Source organism: Bos javanicus, chromosome 22 (assembly GCF_032452875.1).
Source record: "Bos javanicus breed banteng chromosome 22, ARS-OSU_banteng_1.0, whole genome shotgun sequence".
NCBI lineage: Eukaryota > Metazoa > Chordata > Mammalia > Artiodactyla > Bovidae > Bos > Bos javanicus.
The window spans coordinates 40,152,068-40,170,754 of NC_083889.1; the positions used below are offsets into that span (position 1 = coordinate 40,152,068).

General features: G+C 40.6%; 1 protein-coding gene across 3 annotated transcripts in view; it reads left to right on the plus strand.

Moving 5' to 3' along the window:
- Positions 1–18,687, plus strand: part of FHIT (fragile histidine triad diadenosine triphosphatase) — a 1,529,906-nt gene that overhangs the window by 968 nt on the left and 1,510,251 nt on the right. The window lies entirely within an intron of this gene.

An 18,687-nucleotide genomic window follows, 5' to 3' on the forward strand; every position in this document is an offset into this window, starting at 1 on the left:
GCTCAACGCTCCCTGCCCAAGTGGCCTAAGGAGCTGCCAGGAGTTGAAATGTAAATGAAGTCTTGCCTGTGAAAGCTTGCCCCTTGCAAACTTACAGCTTTATTACTGTGGGTCTCTGAAAAACGTGCTGCAAACCAGCACAAAGTACGGCCAGAGGTTGTTTTAGAAAGGCTCTGAAACTTGCCGGGTTCCGGACTGCCGCAGGCGGCCCCAGCGCACATCTGTTAAGGTGTACCTGAACTCTCCACTTTCTGGCTCCATCTTCTCGCCGGCGGCCCGGACCGCGGAGGCTTCTGGGAGTTGCAGTCCCTCTTCTTGCTTCCCGGAGGGCTGGTACTCCACCTCCCAGCCTGCCATTTGGCGTGGTGAGGTGTCTCCTGGTAGATGAAGTTTCACTTCAGCCGTTGCGTGGAGCGGCTCCTTGACGCGGAACTACAACTTCCACTTGGCGCTGCGTTTTTGGCTGCCAATCTTGAGCCGAGTCTATTGCGATAGGTTTAGTAAATATGTTTTTGTTGATTGTTTACGTTCTTCAAGTATTAAGTATAGGAGATTCTTGTATACGCTCTTCTAAGTATATTAGGTAGGGATATGCATGTTTGCAAATAGTGAATACTATATCTCATATCTGTAGATGAGTAAAAAAACTTGCGAAGATGAATTGTCTGCGGTCACACATCTAGTAATAAAATGTGATATCTGTCTTATAAATAGACATTACTTTTAGTTATTATAGTTTAATCTTCTCAAGAGCTATATGAGAGGAACGGCCATTGTCATGTGCATTTTCCATGTTAGAAATCTAAGGCTAGGAAAATTAAGCAATGTGGCGAAGTTAACTCATCTAGTGAATCAGTTCAGTTCAGTTCAGTCGCTCTGTCGAGTCCGACTCTGCACCCCAGGGGACCCACGGACTGCAGCGTGCCAGGCTTCCCAATCCATCACCAGCTTGCCAAACTTGCTCAAACTCATGTGCATTGAGTCGGTAATGCCATCCAATCAACTTATCCTCTGTCGTCCCCTTCTCTTGCTAGTGAATGGAAGTGAATATAAGTACCAACATTGTAACCCTGTCTTCTTGACAGTCTCTGCTTAGAAAAACGTACAGGGAGCCCAGCCTTTGAGAGTATGGAATCTTTCCATTGTACCATGTTGTCTTTGTAGTTAGACACTAAATGGTATCGCTTCATTTATCTGAGGCAAAAATCAGAACAGTCCTGTTATATAGTACACGTTTCACAAATGTTAGCTATAAATAGTTTTATAATACCCTTATTTTAGAGAACAGGTAACTGGCCCAGGTAGTAAAGCGGTTTGCCAGAGGTCACACAGTTGGTTTATGTCAGACATGAGAGTAGATCTAAATGTTTTCTTTCCAAGTCCTGGGTTATTTTCATTCTACCAACAGTCAACTAGCAGGAACACGAGATGTGAAGCTGTTTATATAATGGTTTCTCTCCTAACTTGTTCTTTTAGGCCACAGACCAGTACCGATTGTTGTGAAGTCTTGTTTCTTATTATTGGTCAGGTCAGTTCAGTTCAGTCGCTTAGTCATGTCTGACTCTTTGCTACCCCAAGAAACACAGCATGCTAGGCCTCCCTGTCCAACACCAACTCCCGGAGTTTACTCATGGCCATCGAGTCGGTGATGCCATCCAGCCATCTCATCCTCTGTCATCCCCTTCTCCTCCTGTCCCCAATCCCTCCCAGCATCAGGGTCTTTTCCAATGAGTCAACTGTTCGCATGAGGTGGCCAGGTATTGGAGTTTCAGTTTCAGCACCAGTCCTTCCAATGAACACCCAGGACTGATGTCCTTTAGAAAGGACTGGTTGGATCTCCTTGCAGTCCAAGGGACTCTCAAGAGTCTTCTCCAACACCATAGTTCAAAAGCATCAGTTCTTTGGCATTCAGCTTTCTTCACAGTCCAACTCTCGCATCCATACATGACCACTGGAAAAACCATAGCCTTGACTAGACGGACCTTGGTTGGCAAAGTAATGTCTCTGCTTTTGAATATGCTATCTAGGTTGGTCATAACTTTCCTTCCAAGGAGTAAGCGTCTTTTAATTTCATGGCTGCAGTCACCATCTGTAGTGATTTTGAGCCCCCAAAATTAAGTCTGACACTGTTTCCCCATCTATTTCCCATAAAGTGATGGGACCAGATGCCATGATCTTAGTTTTCTGAATGTTGAGCTTTAAGCCAACTTTTTCACTCTCCTCTTTCACTTTCATCAAGAGGCTTTTTGCTCCTCTTCACTTTCTGCCATAAGGGTGGTGTCATCTGCATATCTGAGGTTATTGATATTTCTCCTGGCAATCTTGATTCCAGCTTGTGCTTCTTCTAGCCTCGCGTTTCTCATGATGTACTCTGCATATAAGTTAAATAAGCAGGGTGACAGTATACAGCCTTGACGTACTCCTTTTCCTATTTGGAACCAGTCTGTTATTCTATGTCCGGTTGTAACTGTTGTTTCCTGACCTGCATATAGGTTTCTCAAGAGGCAGGTCAGGTGGTCTGGTATTCCCATCTCTTTCAGAATTTTCCACAGTTTATTGTGATCCACACAGTCAAAGGCTTTGGCATAGTCAATAAAGCAGAAAGAGATGTTTTTCTGGAACCCTCTTGCTTTTTCCATGATCCAGCAGATGTTGGCAATTTGATCTCTGGTTCTTCTGCCTTTTCTAAAGCCAGCTTGAACATCTGGAAGTTCACGGTTCATGTGTTGCTGAAGCCTGGCTTGGAGAATTTTGAGTATGACTTTACAGCGTGTGAGATGAGTGCAATTGTGTGGTAGTTTGAGCTTTCTTTGGCATTGCCTTTCTTTGGGATTGGAATGAAAACTGACCTTTTCCAGTCCTGTGGCCATTGCTGAGTTTTCCAAATGTGCTGGCATATTGAATGCAGCACTTTCACAGCATCATCTTTCAGGATTTGAAATAGCTCAACTGGAATTCCATCACCTCCACTAGCTTTGTTCATAGTGATGCTTTCTAAGGCCCACTTGACTTCACATTCCAGGATGTCTGGCTCTAGGTGAGTGATCACACCATCATGATTATCTTGGTTGTGAAGATCTTTTTTGTACAGTTCTTCTGTATATTCTTGCCACCTCTTCTTAATATCTTCTGCTTGTTAGGTCCATACCATTTCTGTCCTTTATCGAGCCCATCTTTGCATGAAATGTTCCCTTGGTATCTCTAATTTTCTTGAAGAGCTCTCTAGGCTTTCCCATTTTCTTGTTTTCCTCTATTTCTTTGCATTGATCGCTGAGGAAGGCTTTCTTATGTCTCCTTGCTATTCTTTGGAACTCTGCATTCGGATGCTTGTATCTTTCCTTTTCTCCTTTGCTTTTCACTTCTCTTCTTTTCACAGCTATTTGTAAGGCCTCCCAGACAGCCTTTTTACTTTTTTGCATTTCTTTTTCTTGGGAATGGTCTTGATCCCTGTCTCCTGTACAATGTCATGAACCTCTGTCCATAGTTCATCAGGCACTCTGTCTATCAGATCTAGTCCCTTAAATCTATTTCTCACTTCCACTGTATAATTGTAAGGGATTTGATTTAGGTCATACCTGAATGGTCTAGTGGTTTTCCCTACTTTCTTCAGTTGAAGTCTGAATTTAGCAATAAGGAGTTCATGATCTGAGCCACAGTCAGCTCCCGGTCTTGTTTTTGCTGACCGTATAGCGCTTCTCCATCTTTGGCTGCAAAGAATATAATCAGTCTGATTTCAGTATTGACCATCTGGTGATGTCCATGTGTAGAGTCTTCTCTTGTGTTGTTGGAAGAGGGTGTTTGCTATGACCAATGCGTTCTCTTGGCAAAACTCTATTAGCCTTTGCCCTGCTTCATTCCGTATTCCAAGGCCAAATTTGCCTGTTACTCCAGATGTTCCTTGACTTCCTACTTTTACATTCCAATCCCCTATAATGAAATGTGGCCCCATATGGCATGGCTTAGTTTCATTGAGTTAAACAAGGCTGTGGTCCGTGTGATCAGATTGTCTAGTTTTCTGTGATTATGGTTTCAGTGTGTCTGCCTTCTGATGCCCTCTCACAACACCTACCATCTCACTTGGGTTTCTTTTACCTTGGACGTGGAGTATCTCTTCACGGCTGCTCCAGCAAAGCACAACCACTGCTCCTTACCTTGGATGAGGGGTACCTCGTCACGGCCTCCCCTCCTGACCTTGAACATGGAGTAGCTCCTCTCGGCCCTCCTTGCGCCCACCCTTATTATTGGTAAGGTTGTAATATTTCATTAATTCAGTAAGTGTTTTTTGAGTATTTTTATATGCTCATCTCCCTTTAGATATAGGGCCTTATGGATGAAAAGTAGCTAAGGGGTAGGGCTAGAATGACCTTATAAACTAATTAACTTTTTCATTTTAAAAATTAGGGAGGTAAAAAAAATGAGGGGAGTGAGGTACATCATGTTTCCCAGTCCTCATATCATGTCTTTGTCAGAAATATTCTGGTTCTGCAAGGAGACAGGGTTCTGGAGGCCTCATAGTCCTGTAGTAGAAGTAGTAGCTGTGGTGGTATTAGTCATTCATTCATGTCTGACTCTTTTTGATCCCATGGACTGTAGCCCACCAGGCTCCTCTGTCCATGGGACTCTCCAGGGAGAATACTGGAGTAGATTGCCATTTTCTTCACCAGGGCATCTTCCCAACCCAGGGGTCGAACCTGGGTCTCCTGCAGTGCAGGCAGATTCTTTACTGTCTGACCATGAGGGAGGCCCCCATAGTACTGTATGATGTAACCTTTTGGCTCATGCTTTCTTTACTTAGTACCCTTGTCCTTGCCTTGTTCCTGTAATTTTTGGTGGAATGCTTTAGGAAATGTTTCTGTGTCCCTGTCTTTTTATGTACATGCAGCTTCAGGATGTTCCTTTTGTATTTTGGGAATTTAGTCTTGTTTTGGCTGTTATTTTTTTCTCTTTTGTCCTTTGAGACATGATAACAAAATCTGACATTGTGTTTGCATTCACATACATTTGAAATCGAATCCTTTAATACAAGTTATCATAAATGAACACATGAGTTGTTTGAATTATACAAACTTTTGTTTTAGAAGACACATTGGTCCTTTCAGTTATGTATTCACAGATAATAAAGTAGATGATTCTCACCTGTCATGTCTGAAAGATGGTTTTTTCATGATTAGATAATAAAGTAGCAGTTTTAGAGACTTCCCTGGTGGTCTAGTGACTGAAAGTCTGTGCTCGCAAAGCAGGGTGCCCGGGTTTATCCCCTGATCAGGGAACTAGATCTTGCATGCCGCAACTAAGACCATGCATAGCCAAATATTAATAAATACATATAAAAATTAAAGCAGCAGTTTTAATTAATTTAATGGCTAAACATTCCTGAGATAGTCACTATGGGACATGTTCTGCTCATCACCCCTGTCCCACCAGCTTTTGTCTAAATGACAGTCTGATCAATCATCTTCCAGCATACTGCTTGACCACTGGTAGACACTGAAAAAGTATTTGTGGAATTGCATTCATAAGCACCTTTGAGCTCTGTTCCCACATTTCCCCCTTGAATCTCAGTTTTCTCTTTTAATGTTGAAGTGCAGCTTTGAAATATTAGCTGTAGCAGGTTGCTTTCAATGTCTACATTGCAGAGAAAAATTTCAGCCTTTGAGGTCATCCTCTGAGGGATTGTTTCTTTGGGAATGTCCAGGTCTGTGACTTCTAAGATGAGAAAGTGATTCAAATAGCAAAGCACAGAGAGTAGTCTGAAGCCTGTGATTCAAATCCCAGCCCTGCCTCTTCAGCATGTTACTAAACCTTTGGTTTCCTCTTCTGTAAAATAGGGATAATAAGCACTTGTACCTTATAAAGTGATGATAAAAATAAATAAGATAGTGTGTTTAAAGCTTTGAGTATATTTTCAGGCACTCAGTAGCTTGTATTCAATAGATGAATAGATCTTATTTTTGTTATTATTAATGTAAAGTTGTTTATGAAAATATATTTACTCAAGATTTAAACTAGAGGTAGATCCCTATTTTATAAAAGTGTCTGTCATTTGTTTTCTTAGAGTAGCAAGCTTGGTGAACACATATAAAATATGAAGTTAGGGCTTCCCTGGTGGTCTAGTGGTTGAGAATCTGCCTGCCAATGCAGGGCTCACTGGTTTGATTTCTGGTTGTTCAGGTTCCCACATGCCACAGAGCAACTAAGCCCCGTGTGCCACAACTACTGAGCCAGTGCTCTGGAGCCCAGGAGCCACAGTTACTGAGCCCCTGTGCTGCAACCAAGAAGGCCATGCGCCTACAGCCTGTGTTTTACAACAAGAGAATCCACTGCAGTGAGAAGCCCATGCACTGCAACAAAGAGTAGACGCCCCCACCCCAGCCACAACTAGAGAAAGCTGCATGCAGACGAAGACCCAGTAGAACCAAAAATAAATCAATCTTCAGGAAAAAAGTGTAGTTAACTGCAACGCTTGATAACCCATCTTGTCAGCCCAGTGAAACTCTCTTGCGTAGGCAGATAGTGAAGCTTTTGGCTCTGCATTGCCTGCTGAGAGGTGCCTGATCTCTGGTTTCATCTATATGTGAAATCTGGGGTTGAAAAGCGGCTGACTGTCAGTGGGGCCTTGTGTCCACTTCTAGAAAGGACTGGGCCTATCTCAGGAGCCTCAGGGTTAAAGTGAAGCAGTTGTCATCTAGCTGATGAGTAAGCCCAGGGCAATGGCCATGTGGACACGGCAGTGCTACTTTCTAAAGCTGACAACTTCAATGGTCATGAGGTTACTGACGGAAAAGGGGTTTGCTCTTTTTCTTTTTGGCCAGGCAGCATGTGGGATCTTAATTCCCCCACTAGGCATTGAACTGACACCCCCTGCAGTGGAAACGCAGAGATTTAACCCCTGGACCACTAGGGAAGTCCCAGAAAACCGGTGATACAGGGGACAGGAAAGGAGAAACAGAATGAGGATCATAGGGGACTTCCCTGGGGTTCTGTGACTAAGATTCCACAGTCAGTGCAAAGGGCCTGGGTTTAATCCCTGGTTTTCAGGGGATTAGATCCCGCATGCCACAACTAAGAGTCCTGTATGCTGCAACTAAAGATCCTACGTGCTGCAACTAAGGCCCAGCGCAGCCAATTAAATAAATATTAAAGCACCACCAACAAAATGAAGACCATAGCAAGAGCAAAGAGAAGAGGAATGAAGGAAACAGTCAAGGCCCCCAGTCGGGTTATCTTAATGTAGTTACTGAGCACATTTACCCTGCTTCTAGCTCTGTGCCAGGCGCTGCACTGCTATGTGTTGGAGATGCAGCCTTGAATGCTACTGACACAGAGGTGATCCTGGTTGTATATCCTAAGCAGTGAAGAACTTGAAGGAGAGAAGGAAGGAGGATAGAGTGTGTTGGGACTTGATAAGCAGAAAGGTCTCTGTGCTTGGGAAATACAAATCATTGAAAGGGAGAGATGAGGCTGCAGAGGCAGGCATGGGTGATAGTTTGCAGAGTCCAGTTACCTGTATTGTAAAAGAATTCCAAACTTTATTCAAAGGTATTTGTGAGACCATTTAAACATCTTTTTTTTTTTTTAAGCCATTCAGTTGTGTCTGACTCTTTGTGACCCCATGAACTATACAGTCCACATTCAGGCCAGAATACTGGAGTGGGTAGCAGTTCCCTTCTCCAGGGAATCTTCTCAACCCAGGGATTGAACCCAGGTCTCCCTCATTGTAGGAGGATTCTTTGCTAGCTGAGCCACCAGGGAAGCCCAAGAATACCTGATAGGCTGGTATCCTATAGCCTTGGGTAGCCTATCCCTTCTCTAGGGGATCATCCCAACCCAAAATGGAACCGGGATTTTCTGCATTGCAGGTGGATTCTTTACCAGTTGAGCTACCAGGGAAATCTTAAGGGGACAAATAAAATTATTTGATTTATTTTTTAAAGAGTTTGGGTGCAGTATAGATGATGAATTTCTGAGAGGTCATAGTTGATGTGAGAAAAGCAGATAGGCCTGTGTTTCTTTAACGTATATTTGAATCTCCTGCTACTTCTGAAATGTGTAGACTGATTCAGCAGAATCAGAAATTCAGTGGGCCAGAAATTCAGTGTTTCTAACAGGCTGATGCTGCTGGTCCATGGACTATACTTTGAGTAGCAAGCAGGTACTTAGGAGATTCTTCAGTGTTCTAGGTGAGAGATCATTAAGAGAGTGGACTCTAGAGAGCAGAAGACCTGAATTCTAAACTTGGTTTTATCACTTACTTGCTGTGTGACATTGGGGAAAATGACCTAATTTCTTTGAGCCTCAGTTTCCTTATTCTCTGTGAAATGGCGGGGCGGGGGGGTAATAATTTCTGTTGCTTTAATCATGTTTTAAATTTTGAATGAGGTCACCCCTGGAAAGGGTTATTGTGCTTGATACAGTAATTGGCATTCAGTACATGGCAGCTTTGGTTTTATTCTTGGTGTTACTAGTAAAAAACCACATTTTGCATCCTGCTCCATGTTTCCTTATCATGTTTTGAATACTAGGTGAAATAGGCTTTTGAATATTCAAATAGTTTTGAATACTAAGTGAAATAGGCTTCCTTTATTTCCACTGTTTTTGCTCATGTCTCACATGTGAAGTGCTGAACTTATTCCAATCATTTGTAAAAATTTGAGCTTTATGGGCAAAGAAGTATATTTCTTGCAGCAATTGACTCTTAATTTGATGGCAAAAAAATCTAAGCTTTTTCTAAATTTGAGGGAAAAATAAGGGAAAAGTGATTTGCTGAAGGATTTAATACAATTTAAATATTACATATTTGGGGTGAATTTACATGTATCCTAAGGTTTTCTTATAATGATAAATAAGAAGGAAAAGAAAAGAAAATTGAGAAACTGGTTAAGAGGTTCACAGAAGGCACTCAATGACCGTATTCTGGAACTTAAAAGACCCTGAATCATTTTGTGTTTACTAGTGTTCCTCATTATGGATTTATTTATTTTTATTAAAAATCAGAGTTCCATTAAAATTCAGTGTATTTTTCAGTTTCTCAGGCTCACAGCTCTTGGAACTAAAACCCATCATAGATAATGTTGAAGTATCAGTGCTTCCTCATGAGGTTTAATGCATGCATATTTTAGTTGGGCACAGGCTGGAGGAGAGTATGGTCTGCAGTCATTTAATTGCTAAGTTTGTTTTATGTGATAAGAACAAAATTTTTATTTTCTGCAAGACGTGAAGTCTCCTTTGTGTGTCTTCAGTTAAAAAAAAAAACAACAACAAAAAACTCACTGCTATTTCCCTCCACGTCCACTGCAGGACAGAACCTATTTGGTCATGTCAGTAGATGCTTGAGTGATGCCTCGAGGCTGGATTTTGTGTGTGTGCTTGGAGCCCTGAGGACAGGCAGAGGAAGGGGCTAGAACCTGCTAGAATAAGATTGTTTCTCTAAATCCTGAAGTACCGTCAGTCTCTGTCCAACCTCTTCCAGGAACAAGCCTAGTGAAGGAAGAGGTAGTAATCTGCAGGAGGTCAGGGGAAAGCGGGAGGGAGAGACAGAGACACAAGGGAGACAGAAAGGGAAAGAGAGAAACAAATGCGGAGGGCATGGAAGGGGTAAATCAACAAGAGGATGGTTGGGTGGAGGGGAAGGCAAGGTGGTGTTTTGGTTTTTCATTCCACAAATATGCATGTAGATGGTGCCTCTGAGGTTGTGCTGGGCACAGCTTACATGGCTCTACACACAGAGAGGCCTGATTACTGTGAAGTGTTGATGCCTTCATCAACAGGGAAGTGATGCTGGGGCTACAAAAACAACAGGTGGCTCCCAGTTGGGTTCTGCCAGCTCAGGGGGTAAAAGCAAGGCCCGTAGACAGCGGCCACAGAGAAATCTGCAGCTGAGGCCCTCTCTGGCCTCTGTTTGCAGGACAGAATGCTTCCTCTAAGCTACCACTTCCTCTCATCTCTTGAACTTCCACAAGGCAACAGACCAAGGTCTCCCTGGCCCAGAGGAATTAGCTGTGTTTGGCTTCCTAGTGCAGATGAAACAGCTGAGTCCAGCCCTTGTGTGTCAGGGCCTTCCTGGAATTATATGCAAGCGTGGTTTGGCCAGAAGCTTCTGCACTTCTAGCTGGCTCCCAGGTGCTGCAGATGTGGAACCATGGGTCACCCTTGGAATAGCAGTGTTCTAGATCCTTATAGCTTCCACTGTGTTCCCATACTATTTTTTTTAAGTTAAAATAGAGTTGATTTACAATGTTAGGTTAATTTCTGCTCTACAACAAAATGATTCAGATATATGTGTATATATATATATATATATATAGTCATGTCCGACTGTTTGTGAACCTATAGACTGTAACCTACCATACTTCTCTGTCTGTGGGATTCTCCAGGCAAGAATACTAGAGTGGGTTGCCATTCCCTTCTTCAGAGGATCTTCCTAACCCAGGGGTCGAACTTGTGTCTCTTAGGTCTCCTGCATTAGCAATCATATTATTTACCACTAGCACCACCTGAGAAGTAGGTAAAATGTAACAATATTTATATATATAAATATTACATTCTTCGGTTCAGTTCAGTCTCTGAGTTGTATCGGACTCTTCGCAACCCCATGGACTGCAGCACACCAGATTTCCCTGTCCATCACCAACTCCCGGAACTTACTCAAACTCATGTCCATTGAGTCAGTGACACCATCCAACCATCTCATCCTCTGTCGTCTCCTTCTCCTCCCACCTTCAATCTTTCCCAGCATCAGGGTCTTTTCCAATGAGTCAGTTCTTCACATCAGGTGGCCAGAGTATTGGCGTTTCAGCTTCAGCATCAGTCCTTCCAGTGAATATTCAGGACTGATTTCCTTTAGGATGGAATGGTTGGATCTCCTTGCAGTCCAAGGGACTCTCAAGAGCCTTCTCCAACACCACAGTTCTAAAGCATCAGTTCTTCAGCGCTCAGCTTTCTTTATGATCCATCTCTCACATCCATACATGACTACTGGAAAAACCATAGCTTTGATCGGATGGACCTTTGTCAACAAAGTAATGTCTCTGCTTTTTAGCATGCTATCTAGGTTGGTCATAGCTTTTCTTCCAAGTAGCAAGTGTCTTTTAATTTCATGGCTGCAGTCAGCATCTGCAGTGATTTTGGAGCCTCCCAAAATGAAGTCTGTCACTGTTTCCATTGTTTCTGCATCTACTTGCAATCAAATGATGAGACTGGCTGCCATGATCTTCGTTTTTTGAATGTTGAGTTTTAAGCTAGCTTTTTTACTCTCCTCTTTCACCTTCATCAAGACAATATACAGCCTTGACGTTCTCCTTTCCCAATTTGGAACCAGTCCATTGTTCCATGTCCAATTCTAACTGTTACTTTTTCACCTGCATACAGATTTCTCAGGAGGCAGGTCAGGTGGTCTGGTACTGCCATATCTTTAAGAATTTTCCACAGTTTGTTGTGATCCACACAGTCAAAGGCTTTGGTGTAGTCAATAAGGCAAAAGTAAAAAAAAAAAAAAAAAAAAAATAAGGCAAAAGTAGTTGTTTTTCTGGAATTCTCGCTTTTTCTGTGATCCAATGGATGTTGGCAATTTGATATCTGGTTCCTCTGCCTTTTCTAAATCTAGCTTGAAATCTGGAAGTTCTGGGTTCATGTACTGTTGGAGCCTGGCTTGGAGAATTTTGAGCATTAGTTTGCTAGCATAATTGCAATTGTGCAGTAGTTTGAACATTCTTTGGCATTGCCTTTCTTTGGGATTGGAATGAAAACTAACCTTTTCCAGTCCTGTGGCCACTGCTGAGTTTTCCAGATTTGCTGGCATATTAAGTGCAGCACTTTCACAGCATCATCTTTCAGGATTTGAAATAGCTCAACTGGAATTCCATCACCTCCACTAGCTTTGTTTGTAGTGATGCTTCCTAAGGCCCACTTGACTTCACATTCCAGGATGTCTGGCTCTAGGTGAGCGATCATACCATCATGGTTATCTGTGTCATTGAAATCTTTTTTGTATAGTTCTTCTGTGTATTCTTGCCAACTCTTCTTAATATCTTCTGCTTCTGTTAGATCCATACCATTTCTGTCCTTTATTGTGCTCATCTTTGCATGAAATGTTCCCTTGCTATCTCTAATTTTCTTGAAGAGATCTCTATAGTCTTTCCTATTCTATTGTTTTCCTCTATTTCTTTGCATTGATCACTGAGGAAGGCTTTCTTATCTCTTCTTGCTATTGTTTGGAACTCTGCATTCAGATGGGTATATCTTTCCTTTTCTCCTTTGCCTTTCGCTTCTCTTCTTTTCTCAACTATTTATAAGGCCTCATCAGACAACCATTTTGCCTTTTTGCATTTCTTTTTCTTGGGGATGGTCTTGATCACTTTCTCGTGTACAATGTCACAGATCTTCGTCCATAGTTCTTCAGGCACTCTGTCTTAGCAGATCTAATCCCTTGAATCTATTTGTCACTTCCACTGCATAATCATAAGGGATTTGATTTAGGTCATACCAGAATGGAGAGTATAGTAAGTAAAATCTACAGCAGTTTCAGACCTAAGTTCCTCTTACTATTTCTCTGAACATGTACAGAAACTCATTTCCTCTCCTTATTGGAGATTACACCTTGTATATTGTGTTAATATTATCTCTTTTCCCTCTTGAGAAAGTTTGCTACCTGAGGGCAGGGACCTCATTGGTCCTATCCCCTGGCCCATGGTAGACAGAATGAGTTTTGGCTCCTCATTACCATCAAGATCTGAAAGTCTGGGTCATGCTGTGGCTGCTGCTCCAAACAGATGGGTCATTGATGTTGTGTGGGTAATAAGAATTGTCAAATGCTGGGGAGTCAAGGAGGGGCTCATAGGAAGGGAGTATGGAGAGGAGCCTACTGTCTGGTTCTGAGTGCTGACTGCTGGCTTTCCTTCTCATTAGCTGTGTAATCTTGAGCAAAGTACTCAACCTCTCTGAGTCTCGTTTTTCTGTAAAACAAAGATGATAATACTACTTAACTCTTAAGAGTTTTTGTGAGGATTCATGAGATGTGTTGATATAAAAACTGCCTTGCACAGTGCCTGATGTGTAGTCAGCACTCAATAAATTACCTGTGGGCACTGTCATTAAATCTAGAATTTTGCTCTGTCTACTTCCTGTCAAGTAGTTATACTAGTTTTCACTTTGAAGGTCATAGCTAGATGTTTCTCATTTTATTGCGTTTTGGGGGGAAGTCTCATATTTGGCAATGAAATAAATGGAGAGGCTAGTGGTTCCCACCATATAAAGTTTACCAAAAATGTTGGTGAACAACTCTCCAGGATTCAGCACACAAAAAAATAAATGTGGGTTGACATTCAATACAAAGAACTGTAAGTTAGAAAACACATCTACCATGCTGTAGTATTTAAATGCCTTCTCACTTAAGAAGTGAGACACTTAAGATTCTCATTAGCCCAACATCAGAAAAATGATAAATATTAATATTTGTCATCAAAAGAAAGCTTAGAAATCAAAGCAGAGCAAACAACTGTTGTATTTCAAGGATTACATAATCCTGGATGAATTTTAATTCAACACCTCCAAAAGTTTCTTTTTAAGATTTCTGTATAAGGCAGTTTGTTTTTATCCAGTACACAAACTAGGAAAGATGTGCATTTAGTCAGAAAAAATTCAGGGGATTTGCTGATTCAAAGACCTGGGCTTTGTTGTGTTTTATGTCTGTAAGGGAGACCCAGATACGCCTGAACCAATCCTTCTCCATTGATTTTTATCTATTTTAGGAGAATCATGTTGGGAAGTTGGCTCTGGGTAGATTATGGAAGGGCACCAGGGTGCCTCCTGGCTTTGCTTCTCTACTCTATCTAGTTCTGACTGTGCCAGGACCATGTACATCATCCCGCATGGTCAGGAGGGAGCAGAGGGAGAGAGGACAGACTGGTGCCACCCCTGCAGCTGTCAGGGTCCCGCCTTCCTGCTTTCAGTGTCTGAGATGGCTGCCTCAGCGTGAGAGGGCCTCACCACGTCACCGCAAAAACACAGTCCTGGTGGAGGTCGGGAGACCTGGGTTTTAGTTCTGGCTCTTTCACTGCCTTATGCAAGTTTTGTCCTCTCTCTCTCTGGGCCTCCCTTCCCACACCTTTCACGTGAGGGACTTGGATCTGATAATTCTGAAGTCCTGAGCTCTCCAACATCCTATGACCAGGTGGAGAGCTTCAGGGATCTGATAAGCCTTCCTGCTACCCTCTGCCAAGGCATTTGCCTGGAGAGACAGTCTTTGAGGCCAGACAGACCTGCATCTTGCCTTAGCTAATTTATTTAAGTACTCAGTTTTCTCATCCACTAAATGGAAATAGTACAAGGTTGTTGTAAATAGGAGATGATTGTGAAAGCATTCAGTGCTGTTTGACACATCACAGGAATTTAATGATGCTGCTGTTTTGATGTGATTATTATGTTATTATGTTGTTACTGTAATTATTATGTTTATATCTTGACTCAGCACTTTTCCATCTCTTTATGATTCAGTTTTTTCTTTCTAAAAAATAGAGATAATAAGAGAATCTATCTTATTGGTTAATTGTGAGGGTTAAATGAGATAATACATGAAAACACATGGGATACTTCCTGGTATAAAATACCAGATACACAGTAGCAGTTATTTTCACTATCATTTTTTTTTAATTAGTTGCAATATCTTAAAAAAAGAACTAGATAAGAAAAGGTGATTGGGAGTAATTACCTTCTCTAATACATGTGCTGAAGCACATTTCCCAGTTGTTTAAAAGATTCCACGTTTTCCCTAAGCATCTCATTTATCATACGGAACAGTAAACAATGTCAAAACTGTACTTAGAAGTAAGCTATATGTATCCAACATGAACTCTTAAACCTGGATGCTGTAGTCTCTTTAGCATCAAATATATATATATATATATATATATACACATACACAGGAAACAAAAACACTAACTGGAAAAGATATCTACATTCCCATGTTCATAGCAGCATTATAATAGCCAAGATATGGAAACAACCAAAGTGGCCACTGGTGGATGAATAGATAAAGAAATTTTGGTATTATAATACAATGGAATATTATTAAGCCATAAAAAATGAAGAAATTCTACCATTTCTGATACATTAATGGATACTGAAGGCATTATACTAAGTGAAATAATGTCAGACAAAGACAAATCCTGTATGATCTCATTTACATGTGGAATGTTAAAAAAAGAAAAAAAAAGGAAAGCTGCACCCCTCCCCCATTGCAAACCTACACCAAACTCACAGGAAAAGATCAGATTTGTCATTACCAAAGGTGCAAATTTCAATTGTACAATAAACAAGTATTAGGGTTATAATGCAGAACATGATGATTATAGTTGGCAGAGCTCTATGGTATATGGGAAGGTTTTTAATAGAATAGACACTAAGTTCTCATCACAAGGAGAAATTTATTTTTTTTCTTTTTATTGTATTTTTATGAGATAATGGATGCTAACTAAATCTACTTATGGTTATCATTTCACAGTAGATGTAAATCAAACCACCATGCTGTATACCTTAAATTCATACAGTGATATATATCAATTATCTTTCAATAAAACTGGGAACAAAGGTAATATATATACAGTGGAGAAATGGAAAAATAGAAGACAACTAAAACAGTGGAACATGATACTTCTGGGATGACAGCTGGAAAGTCGGAAGAAAGGAAGCAAGAGATTCCCACCCCCCCAAAGTCTATGTATTTCCATTTGAGCTAAACTATTTAAACTATTAGTTAACAAGAATTATTTTGCTAAAAGTGAAAAACAAAAAAACTAATGTTCCAGATCCATGATGTATTTCTACATATGGATGACATATATTAGTTAGAAGAGACCTTACTTTTTATCAGGTTACTATGGGCCAAGCCCTAAACTAAGCCCTTGTGGGGATTCTCTCATTTCATCCTCACAGCAACTCTAGGGAATAGATACTCTCCTCTATTTTTTACAGATAAGAAAACTGAAACAGAGAGGTTAAATATATGCTTCAGGACACCCAGCTGGCAAGTGGTAGTGCTGAGACATGGACCCTATCATTTGACATGGGAGAGAGCTTGAGCTCTACCCGTCCTCAGCTAGTCAAGAGGTCAAACCTGCTGGGTGGCTACTCTTTCTGTATTAATGAAGTCTGATGGACCAAGACAAGGATATAAATGGACTTGCTTTTTACCAATGACATAGCAGATTAATATTCATTCTTATTGTTTGCAGGATCATTCCATTTCATGTAAGGGGATGAATTTCAATATGAAATAGACTTATTTAAGGAAATATCAATATTTTTCTCAAATTGGCAGCGTCAAAACTGTATTTATGGAATTAAAACATATTGCATTTATATAATGCAAATTCACTTGGAAACAAGATTTCTTTATCTCTCTCTGTAGCTTAGCTTGCAGCTGTTGGCATCAGTCTATTTTTAAAACACAAAAATAAATTGTTTCTTGTTAACTCCTTTGGATCTGCAGACAAATGCTAGACAGAGTTACTGTCGATGAGGCCAGCATCTTGGTCAGAGGGCCCAGATTACTCTATCAGAAGGTGCTATTTGAAAAAAAAATTTTTTTCTTACCAACTGCATAAGAAAATTAATTCATTTTCGAAAATAAAAAAAGACAAAAATGCAAAAAATAAAGTAATATTGGCATTTTGTCCCCTTATGATAGCACTATCAATATTTTAATGAATACCCATTTCCATCTTTTTTTATTGCATATGTGTATTTTTTCTGTTAGTTTTCTAAATTGGGATCACAGGTTATATATTGTTGTGTTATCTGTTTACTGAAGTACTCTTTCTGTTAGAACCTGCAACTTACCCTAATTGTTTGATAGTAGGTTTCCCCACCTCTGCTTCCAATATATGTTCGTTGTTGTTGTTTACTCACGAAGTTGTGTCTGCCTCTTTGCAACTCCATGGACTGTAGCCCACCAGGCTCCCTCTGTCCTTGGGATTCTCCAGGCAAGAATACTGGAGTGAGTTGCCATTTCCTCCTGCAGGGGATCTTCCCAATACAGGGATTGAACCCACATCTGAATTGGCAGGCATGATTTTTTAATCACTGGGCCATCTGGGAAGCTCTCTGATGTATGTTAGTGAGGAATATTTGCATATATTTATAATCACATCTATGATTCTTTTCTTAGGATATATTCTCAGAATTGGAAATGCTGAGTTACATGGTACGCTGTAGGAGTAACTGTTTGGTTTTCCTTCACTGTAGGCAGTGCTCCCCTATGCACCTAGAATCCCCACTAACAGCATCTCTTGGGCTCCGTTTCCCAAGAACTTCAGAGAAAAAACTACGGATCAGGAAGCTGGTGGGACGTTAACAACATCAGTCTTCAGAGTCTACTCATGGATCAAAATAAACATGTTGGGTTTCTGGTACCAGCCTTAACATATCCTGTATTTAATACTTTAACTGTCAGCTCCGAATTCTTTCAGCTGCAAGTAACAGAAAACTTGACTTATGGTGGCTTTAAAAAGTAGGGAATTATTTCTTCCACATAATAAGAAATTTGGGGGGCTTCTGTGATGGTTCAGTGGTTAAGACTGTTTGCAATGCAGGAGGCCTGGGTTCAATCCCTGATCAGGGAGCTAGATCCCACAATGTGCAACCAAGTGTTCTCACATGCCACAACTAAAGATCCCGCCTGCCACAGCTAAGACCCAGTGCAGCCAAATGGAAAAAAAAACAAAACAAAACAAAAAATATATATATATATACACACACATACATAAAAGAAATTTAGAAATGTGTTGTGGCTGTGGCTTTAGTTCAGCACTCAGAGATGTTAAGGAGAGTGTGTCTGCAGTGTTCTTGGTCTTTTCTAAATGGTCACAAGATGGCTGTGGGTGAGGCAGGTATCATGTTTGTGTTCTGGGAGTCAGGGAAGGGGTATGAGACAGATGAATGAGACACATTTTTGATTCTGGGAGTTGTTAGCCTGATTTTAGAAAGTGGTGCTTTTTCTCTTTTTGCAGAAGTAATATATGTTCAGTATAGGAAATATATCTCACCTACAATCTTACCATCCAGAGGTAATCACTACTCTCATTTTGGTGTTTATCTTTGTAGTTTAGTTAAAAATGCACAAAAAGTGAGATTTAAAATTTATGTACTGCCTCATAACTGGCTTTTAAAATCGGCATCTATCTCACTGCCTTGCACTGGGTAGATGGTTTAAAGATTTCACTGAAAATTCTATGAATAATTTAAAAAATACACTATGCATATTATTTTTCTGTATCTCTGAGTAGTCTTTACAGTCTGTATTTTATAGTATAATTTTTAACAGCTGGATATCCCACATTTGTTTGAATGTTTGATGATTTATTTCACTGAATTGCTATTATTTTACATGTAGATTTGAAAAAAAAATTTAACTGTGACAAATAATACTGCATTGAACGTCTGTGTGAATGTGTGTGTGTGTACACAAATCTTATATCCTTAGATAAATTCCTTTCAGAAGTGGAATCAGTGGGCCCAAGGAAATGCCAATTTTATGGTCCTTGATTTATATTATCAAAGTGCCGTCTTCAAATGGACTATTTTACTTACTACCAGCAACATGAGTTGTTATAACCTTTTTTTAATTTCTTATTTTTAATGGACTTTTTTTTTTTGAGTTGGTAGTATATTTTTCTGATTCAAAAACCTAAACAA